The sequence below is a fragment of the Triticum aestivum genome, chromosome 6A (genome assembly GCF_018294505.1).
Source record: "Triticum aestivum cultivar Chinese Spring chromosome 6A, IWGSC CS RefSeq v2.1, whole genome shotgun sequence".
NCBI classification, from domain to species: domain Eukaryota; kingdom Viridiplantae; phylum Streptophyta; class Magnoliopsida; order Poales; family Poaceae; genus Triticum; species Triticum aestivum.
In genome coordinates, this window is record NC_057809.1 from 412,835,611 (window position 1) to 412,844,973 (window position 9,363).

Below are 9,363 nucleotides of genomic sequence, written 5' to 3' on the forward strand. Positions count from 1 at the left end.
GGGTAGAGTGTGCATGCATGCGTTCATAAGGATGAGTGTGTGTACCTGTTTGTAAACATCGGCGTTTGTACTGTGTGTGTTTTAACTTCAGAATACACAAGAATTATATCACAAGCACAAGTGTCAAGATATAACAACATGATGGTTTTCAAATTAAGGAGTTCTGTGAATATACATTTCTTGTCAAAGGAAACAGGAATATACATAGCAACTGGTGAATAAAGTCATATGGAGGATATAGTGCACCCCCTCCTCCCATGTAAAATTCAACATGTTAATTGCTTTGCATCCATTTTATAAACCAAGCCTTGCTTTAGTTGATGCCACCTAACAAGAGAATAGGCAAACATATGTACATGATTACACAATACATTAATTTCAGTGGTATTTTTTAATATGTTCGATGCTAGGCTAGCATATTATCAGATCAACAAACAAAACTTCAACATTCATTCAGAAACTCAGGTAGGTGACGTCTAAATATTTTACCAACTTCAACAAGATGGAAAACAAATAGCAAGAAATATATGCACAATACAAAAGTGTCTCTTACCATGACAACACCCAATATAAATTAAAAATACGAAAAAGTTGTTACAGTAGTACTATTACTTACAACAAGAATTGTATGTTTCCTAAGCAAACTGCAACTTTCTGAAAATTTAAAATGGGAATAATTGTTTCTTGAAAGTTAACTTTCTGTATAGCGTAATTTCTTATGCATGAGAGATAAATAATGCACAAAATATAGAACCATAAGATAGTTGGAAGCCTGCTACTGTAAATTGATGAAACTATGAGCCAGCAAGAGAATAACATGGAAAGCAAGTATGAGAAATATGAAACTGCTATTCCTCTGTACAAAGCCAATACGAATTCCAGCCCATGCTATTAGTGAATCCTGTTGACCATGAAGAAGCTAAATGGAAAAATACTACTTTTATATAATAGAAAATAGACTGCAAGAAGACACGAAATAACAAAGAAAAGCAAAAAAAAGTTTAGAAGGTTGAACCTAATGCTAGCACCATGGTAATAAACCCATGTCTACAAAGGAACATTAGCATTCAAATGTGAGAGCTCAGTAGCTTGTCATGTCTATATTTTGTTGCACTTGTATCTGATTTGAAATTTAAAGAATTATGATGAGAAACTCACGTAGAACTGCAGTATAATCTTTTGAATAAACATTGTCAATTGTCTAAGAGTGCTAACATTTAAACTCATTCAAAATGTTGGCAAATGGAATGAGAAATGTAATACCCGAGATAATACATTATAAGGCTACAACAAGTCCCCTCCAATTTTTAGGAAGCTCTCCACTATATGTGTAGCAATGAACCAGCCTCAAAACCCATTATAGACTGCCAGATAGATATTTGTTTCTTCAATTTCTAACAAACATATAAAATATTGATTGAGAAGCACTCCTGCTTACTACACAGTGATTCATAACATCAAAGTGCAGGAACAAACTTGATTTTGTTGAACAGATAAAATTCACCTTGTTCTTCTTCACCAAAGTCTTCCCCAAGATTTTTCATCTAGTCTTCTTTCCCATATATATTTTTTCTTCAGAAAGGAGGCCTACCTAGGCTTCTTTCCCATATCTGCACAAGTCATGCTTAGAGCTGGTCCTTGTGAAGCACTAACCTACCTTGGCTCAACGCCAATGTGCATCAGCCTATCAAAAGCATAGGTGTAAGAATCATCCATGTACTCTGCACAAACAAGGGAAAAATCGTATGAGCTTTGATGCTTCACTATATTATAGTTTAGCAGAAGAGATAAACGGGCAGAAGTCTGGATGTATAGTAGTGGGGAAGCTGAGGTTACCTGGATTACCGATCAAAGGTGCCTTCCATTTGCCCTTGTGGTTCAGGTTCCTAAATTTTTGAATGCACAAAAACTTATGCCAGAAGTTGGACGCCCGAGGTATCCTATGCCATTTGGGGCGATGGAATTTCGAGTAACTGCTTGTTGAATTGATGATATTGCTGGGCATTGAATTAACTGAATCAGAGTGACTTCTAAAGATAGGGCACGATAGAATCACAAAGCATAGAAAAAGTAGATAAGTTTGTGTGAGATACTCACAGTCAATAATTTAGAAGCTTCTACATTACTAAAAAATGCACTACATAGATATTATAGTTGTATCCACTATTCTCTTAACGGGCATAAATTGTAGCAAACTAAGCCAACATAATCCGCCTGTAATACTTAACCAGTGTCCAACATCCTTGAGTAACAAAACCAAGTATTAATGTTGATCACTTACAAAAGAAATGGGCTACAATCACAAGATAAATGACATGGAAAAGGTCAACCGAACCTTTAAAAGTGGGAACTGTAGCGTCAGTCCAATTCCGCTGCCATGGCACCATTTTTTGCTGCACCTAGTGCCACCCAAAGTTTGTCCTAATATTCTATTGCTAGTATATAAGTTCTAAAGTATTTTACTAACAAACAAAAAGGTGGGAAAAATGTGAATCTGCAAATTACGAGGACAAAATAAAATCAAAAGTCCAAACGGATGTGTTAAGATCAGTTTATACGTGCAGCCAAATGTTACAAAGCTAGCTTACATGAGTTCAATCCACCAGAATCGAGAAGATGCACAAAATGTCGGGAAACGAATTACAAACACTACCATTTTAAAGAACAAAAGGTAAACGTAGTCCAGCCTTTCAGTGAATACTGAAGCGGAAAATAGAAATATTTATGAATCTCCAGAACAAACAAAATAACACAGAGTGGAAGCTTAGAAAGATATAGTAATGCCTCGCCAGCGTCACCTTCAAAGTTGCATATGTTACACCCAGACACACATAATGACACAAAAGAATTATGCTGGAATTTAATGTTCGGGCTAGAAGTAATTTGTTTCCATTTTATTGTACCCAGATTCTGTTGGTTACTTTTCCTACTGAATTTATCCTGCATATAAATAAGGGTTACTGAATCGTTGGAACCTAATCATTGTCGGTACCAAATTTTTGAACCATACTCCTAAAACAAGTAGTACCGATTGTTCCGCATAATGCATATAAGGTGTGTCAGTTTCTATCCGTGGCTCCCTGCTCCAAGTACCCCGCCGGTGAATCTTATGGCCGAAAGGCGACCGTGTGAAGCGATGGCGTCTGGTCGTAGGCGTCTGCTCATGTTTCTATCCATATAAATGTCAAAATGTCAAACCAGATGTGTGTGCTAGAAGATTGTTCCTAATTCAATATAAATGGATAATTTTTTACTGTTGCCCTTTATTTCTTGAAGACCAGTCAGTCTAGTTTTCCCTAGGTTCTGAAATCGCTGCATGGGCCCTCAACTTCTTCAGGTTCGGCTCTTGTGCAGATACAGTTAGCCTTTGCACTACAAATTTATTAGCAAAACATATGTTTCCTACATAGAACATAAAGCTAGCCAATCTCACCGAGAAATCATAGTGCCCTGCCTGAAGTTCCTGAAGCTCCTGTATGCCAAAGATGTAACTCCGTTGTTGTCTGAGCTTCCACTGGGCAATGTGTAGACAACTCTAAGCTTCATTTCCTCAATCATCATATCAGCATCCTTGTTGAACTGAAGAATACATATATATATATGGAATATAGTTGGTGGAATGCTAATCATCCAGAGCCTGATGACATTGACAACACAACACTAAATCATAGAAACCGGTGAAATTCCATAAATATCTTGAAGAAAGATCGATTCATAAACTTAGGTGGATGGAATAGAACACATATGTGTGTGCTCGTTTCATACTGCTGGGTGGACGGGATAAAATCGCCATGGACACTCTCTCATTGGACAGCATCTCTACTGAATAGGGAATAATTATCTCTATCAATAAGCAAAAGCAAACAACTGAAACAAGATAACTATATCACTTCAGTCCTTACATTGAGACGCCAATTTGATCACAGAAGACCATCTGTAAAAATGCAGAACAACATGGGCCTTGGCCTCAATTCGGCGACCCAACTTCAATTTTGAAAGCCTGCAAGCAAGCGAGAGATAGGAGTGAGCACAGTAATCTGAAATCAAATGAGAGAGTGTCAGCATTGTCGTCGTGCTCCCCTGCTCAGGCCATCTCGGTGCAGCCACATCCCGTTCAGAAAATGTTCGATAAATGAATTGAATTTATTATATATGCTTTCATGTAATCACCAATTTTTGTAGTTATAAAATAATAGATTGACTTGGGATTTCCAAACATGTTGGTGTCAAATGTATATTTACTCACTTAACATTGAACTATACAATATTGTGTATAGGATATACTGTACTCAGGCATGTAAATACGATAACTTTGTCATGCATCATTCATACGAAGCTCATTCTCACTTTTCTCATTCATACGAAGCTCATTTGTTCTCCTTCTTTATTTGTATCAGAATTTCTGAATTTAATGATGTTGTCAGTTCTGACCAATTTGTTCCATGCACATACACATTTAATCAACCAGCACCATTAGCCATTTTGTGAAAAAACTAATTAAATAGAACCATGCACTACCCGAAACTACATGATGCCAATGTCCTTACCTTTGTTGCTTGCAAGAATGCATACTAAAACATGGGGCAAAATCGTAGCTCTAATCATGGCAGTCCTTGTTAGTTGTCGTTAATCTACATCTCATAGAAATATTATTTGCTGAAGACAATCTCAACATACAAATCTGAAGAGTTTTATTAAAACTCAGCTAGATGCCTTTCCCAAAATAGTACTCAATTCATCCCAAAATAAGTATCGCTGGTTGAGTTCAACTTTAGTATTTTGAGATGGATGGAGTAGTATTTTATACGAAGAGAATTATATAGGTTCCACACTTACAAAGATTGGTAGGCATAAATATGAGTACTATCCATGGAAGTCATATTCAGTACTTCGATGGAGAATATCAGTATCATCTTTAGAAGAATTTAGCACCATGTCTAATTTAATTACACGGACACCTATTTGCAGAGCCATGATGATGGGAACGTCACTGCAGTCACTGATTAGCTGATTGCTAGTAAAATATGAGTACTGCGGTGTAACGAAATAGTGGGACAACGGTGCATTCATGTCATGGCGGACCTGGTAACATGAGATTTACATCAAAATTAAGAGCAAAGCTTGTAACAGCAGATTGTTCCTAGGAAAATAAATAAACAAATAGAGCAAATAACCAAATTCAAACCAGGTACCATTTCAGTAAAATCTGCAAAATGATCCTACAAAGCATTGCAGCAAATTTGTTGAGCTACCTCAAGGAATCTAAAAATGCCAAGACCGGAAGATCGACACTTACTATATCAGGCGCTTCCTTATCATCTCATCCATGATAATCTGAACAACCGAGCTTCAGAAGTTCATAAGTATCTGCTAGATCGCTCAATCCTGTATTCCTGTTGTAGGGCAAAATCAACAGTTAATTGCATTAAGGTTTCAGATACAATAGATAGATACGTAAGATGCATCATTATGGTGTACATAGATGAAGCATTATAAGATGATGACACTGTTCGTACCAGATAGTTCCCATCGCTTTCACAGTTTCCCATCTCTACCCATGTTTCTATGCATTTTGGATCATCATCTGTAGAAAACGAAGTCTTGAATATCAGTTTTTTTGCCACCACACGGTACTTCCTAAAATTAGGTGGTTGCTTACTGTCAACAAAACAAGATTTTATGTTAGAAATAATAAGGGCATGTACTGTTTAATACAGATTCTGCGCAGTCAGACTTCTAATCCTATTGGTGACTATAGACAAAGATAAGATACGAGGTAAACAACTAAACACACACCCTTGGGAACATACACGGAAGAGATTCAGGATTGTGTTTCCAGTAACGGTATACCTCTGGCCATCGTGTTTCTAGTACCGGTGTGTGCCTCTGGCCATCGACACGAAGAGGTGCAGGAAGCGGAGGGCCTCGACATCAAGCCCCAGCCCGTCAACGTCGCGACGCTCGGCGAGCAGGCACATATGCGTTCACGCGTCCTCGCCTCCCTGCCGCGGTCGAGCGTCGCCAAACGGCCCCACACAAGCTTTGACTCCATGAGTTACATGCTCCTCTTCCCGTGACGAGCGCCGCCTGCCTGTCCCCTAGATCCAGCCTCGACGTGACAACGTCGAGCGTCACCGCCTCCGATTCCTACGAGCACGAAGCCGAGGGCTCCAGGAAGAGGCCGGAAGAGGATAGGTGTAGCGGAAGAAAACCTGAGCGAGCTGTGGGAGGGAGGAGGGGAGAAGGGACCACGATCTCGCTCGGGCAAGGAAAGCGATAATTGGGGAAGGATATATTCTGTAGTTATTGCGAGGATCGTGCGAGAGGATTTCTTGGGCTACGTAAAAGTGTGTGGGAGGGAGCGAAGGTGGAGCTAAGTATGGAAAGAGATCGGTGGCTTCGACGGTTGTATTTTTTTCCGAGCGGAGCTAAGTATGGAAGGAGATTGGTGGGAGAAATAAATCGGAGAGGGAGGTGATTTGTTTGGAAGGTGATCTCCTGTATATGGTATTATTTTTGAATTCTTAATTACCAAATATTTACATGATTGAATTAAATCGACACATGCCAAAGCAAGCACGAATAAATGGAAGGAGTATCAGACACGATTCGGTTTTAAGTGTGAATAAGAAAAAAATAACGTGGGAGTGGTGGTGGGAGGTGAGACGAAAATAAACCGGACGAAAAAAAACCAGACGAAAGTGGGAGGACTATTCAACCAACTCGTCCATTAGGAGTAGATTCTTAATGAAGCAGTTGGTAACCTGATACTCCGGCTTTATTTTCGTCCGGTTTTATTTCCTCTCATAATCCCATACCATTTGATTTTCTCCTTCCCATTATTAAAAAACAAATCCTTCATGCACTTTTGTGTAGCCTTGACAGATCCATGTCAAATAAAAATGCAATCATCAATCACAGGGAAGTTGGGATATTTCATCTCTACTCCTAATAGAGCAGTTGGTAGTCTCGCTTCCAGGTTTTTTCGTCCCACCTTCCATGTTTTTTTTGGTACCTCGTCCCACCTCACACTGAGCCGCCACGAACCGAAAAAACCGCGTACCGAAGCCCCCACCCACCCTCACGCATTCCAGGGCCTAACCTCCGATTGCACCCAAGACAATCCAGCGAAAAGAACCTACAAAAATTAACCAGCGAAAAAAACCTATTGGAGGAGTTGGTAGTCCGGTACGGTTTATTTTCAACACTTTCCTAATGACAAAAGTTCACGGATCTAACTTTCCTACCTTAGCCAAATCAACGAATCTCTCTCATTAATGCAATTTGCTTTAGGAAACAAATAATAGATTCTTTCCTACCTTAACCAAATTAACGGATCTCTCCCATTAATGCAATTTGCTTTAGCAAACAAATAATAGATTCTTTCCTACCTTAGCCAAATCAACGAATCTTTCTCATTAATGCAATTTGCTTTAGGAAACAAATAATAGATTCTTTCCTACCTTAGCCAAATCAATGGATCTCTCCCATTAATGCAACTTTGTTTAGCAAACAAATAATAGATTCTTTCCTACCTTAGCCAAATCAACGGATCTCTCTCATTAATGCAATTTGCTTTAGGAAACAAATAATAGATTTTTAGGAAACAAATAATCTCTAATCTCTAATCTCTATCTCTAATCTCTAATTCTCTAATAATAATAATTATTATTATTAAAATAATTATTAATAATAACTAAAAGAAACGCAGCGTTCCATTTCCCGTCTTACGTCGTCGAACCCTTCGTCGAGCTTCCCTCCCGTGCGCTGTTGGTTTTCCCTGCGTACGTTCCACCCCAAACGTGATTCGTTCTTCTTAATTACGTGGTCCGATCCTCATGCGATCCGGCGAAAGAACTAGCAAAACCGTCATACCCACGCACGCAAGCAACGAAAAATCCACGCAAGTCATGTCTCCTCCTCCCTGTTCAAACCCTAGCCACCCCTTCCCAGTTGACGCCGCTAGCGAGTAGCGCGTAGCACAGGCACCAGTGTGGCCCTTCCGCGGTCCCCCTTGACCTTGCAATGAAACAGCTCGTCGGCATCGACGACGAGCCGGTGCGTCCGGTGTTGATTCCTGTGGATGGGTCAAGCAGGACAGAGGACTGTGGATCCGGGACATAGCCATGAAGTCTGCTTCGATGCGCGCCCAGTATTGTCTCATGTGCATGGGTCAATCCTGGACGGCGGGCGATGGATCAAGGACGTACATAGAAGCTTTCACCTACGCAAACGGCTGACTACTCAACCTCCTCTCGGCGGTGGCAGCGGCCAGGTCTGGTTAGCTACCATTTATCTTTAATACATGTCATGAAAGGCGATCAAGAGGAGCAAGCATAAGCAGCGAGGTGTTCCAGGGCTACGAGCGCCAGTACTGCGACTCTGCGACTGCGAGGTCTTTGCCAAGATCGCCACCCTCTCTTCCCGTGCCTATTTCTATTTGTTGTTGTTGGCTTTGTCTTACATGGTGAGATCTAAGCAGACAAGATGAAGCAGAGGCTCTTTGAGATCCAGTCCGACGTGCAGGATACTGAATCGCTGGTAAATACTAGATTGTGTTTTATGATTTGATCATCCATTCCGCTGCCTTACATACTGCCTTTGGGACATTTGGTAGGTGGAGGCTTCATTTTGGATGTAGGTGAATGTGTGATTTCTGGAAGCTCTGTATATTAACTACATGATCTGCTCTTGATTTCCTTCTTGCGGACTAGATTTGAAGATTTGCCAGCTACACCATCTAAAAATCAGGCTGCTGATCTGGGTACATTGCTGCTCGGCCTTGCGTTCAATTGAAGTTTTCTGAGATCAACTCTTCTGAAAATTCAAAACGAGTAGTCCTCGTATTTTGAGGTTGCTACTTGCACATTGTTCATCTTTCTGTCAATTTTGTTCCATTATTTTGCACTCTATCTGCCAATTTGATTGCATGGTATAGGGTGCGATGGTGGCATGGGCGCCGCACGGGGTAGGAGCAGTGCCCTGCATAGGACAGCACATGCCGGGAGCTAGCATTGCGCCAACGCCTCCATGAACGCCGTCATGACGCGTTGCATGGTGTCGCTGTCGGGTGTGGCCCCCAACATTGGGATGTGTGCTCAAGCATGTCGTTTGTGGCTTCAAGCCGCCTGGTGGCCACCGTGGCATCGTGGCTAAACAAGAGGTTGGTGATGAAGAGTCTGCGCTCGTCCAGGCAGATATGGCGGAGCATCCACGGCGATGTGGACGCGGCTGCAGCCGTGGCCCGATGGAGAAGCCTTAGGTCCTGGTAGATTATCTACTGATGGCATAATCCTCCAGAGCTACAATAGCCAGAAAGATGCCTTGCCGCGGGGAAGCCTCGCTGCTGGAAGCGCCATCAGT

The 9,363-nt window shown here is 40.9% G+C and overlaps 1 long non-coding RNA gene across 2 annotated transcripts; it reads right to left on the minus strand.

Moving 5' to 3' along the window:
* Positions 1-1,023: 1,023 nt before the first annotated feature.
* Positions 1,024-6,392, minus strand: LOC123130680 (uncharacterized). 2 transcript variants are annotated; one of them, XR_006463974.1, is made up of 6 exons: positions 5,851-6,392; positions 5,517-5,584; positions 5,297-5,393; positions 3,434-4,000; positions 1,837-1,997; positions 1,024-1,721 (listed from the first exon to the last, which is right to left on the minus strand). It is a non-coding gene; the product is annotated as an uncharacterized lncRNA (long non-coding RNA). The 2 variants fall into 2 exon arrangements; XR_006463973.1 differs by having other exon boundaries at positions 1,025-1,721; positions 1,837-4,000.
* Between the last annotated feature and the right edge of the window lie 2,971 nt (positions 6,393-9,363).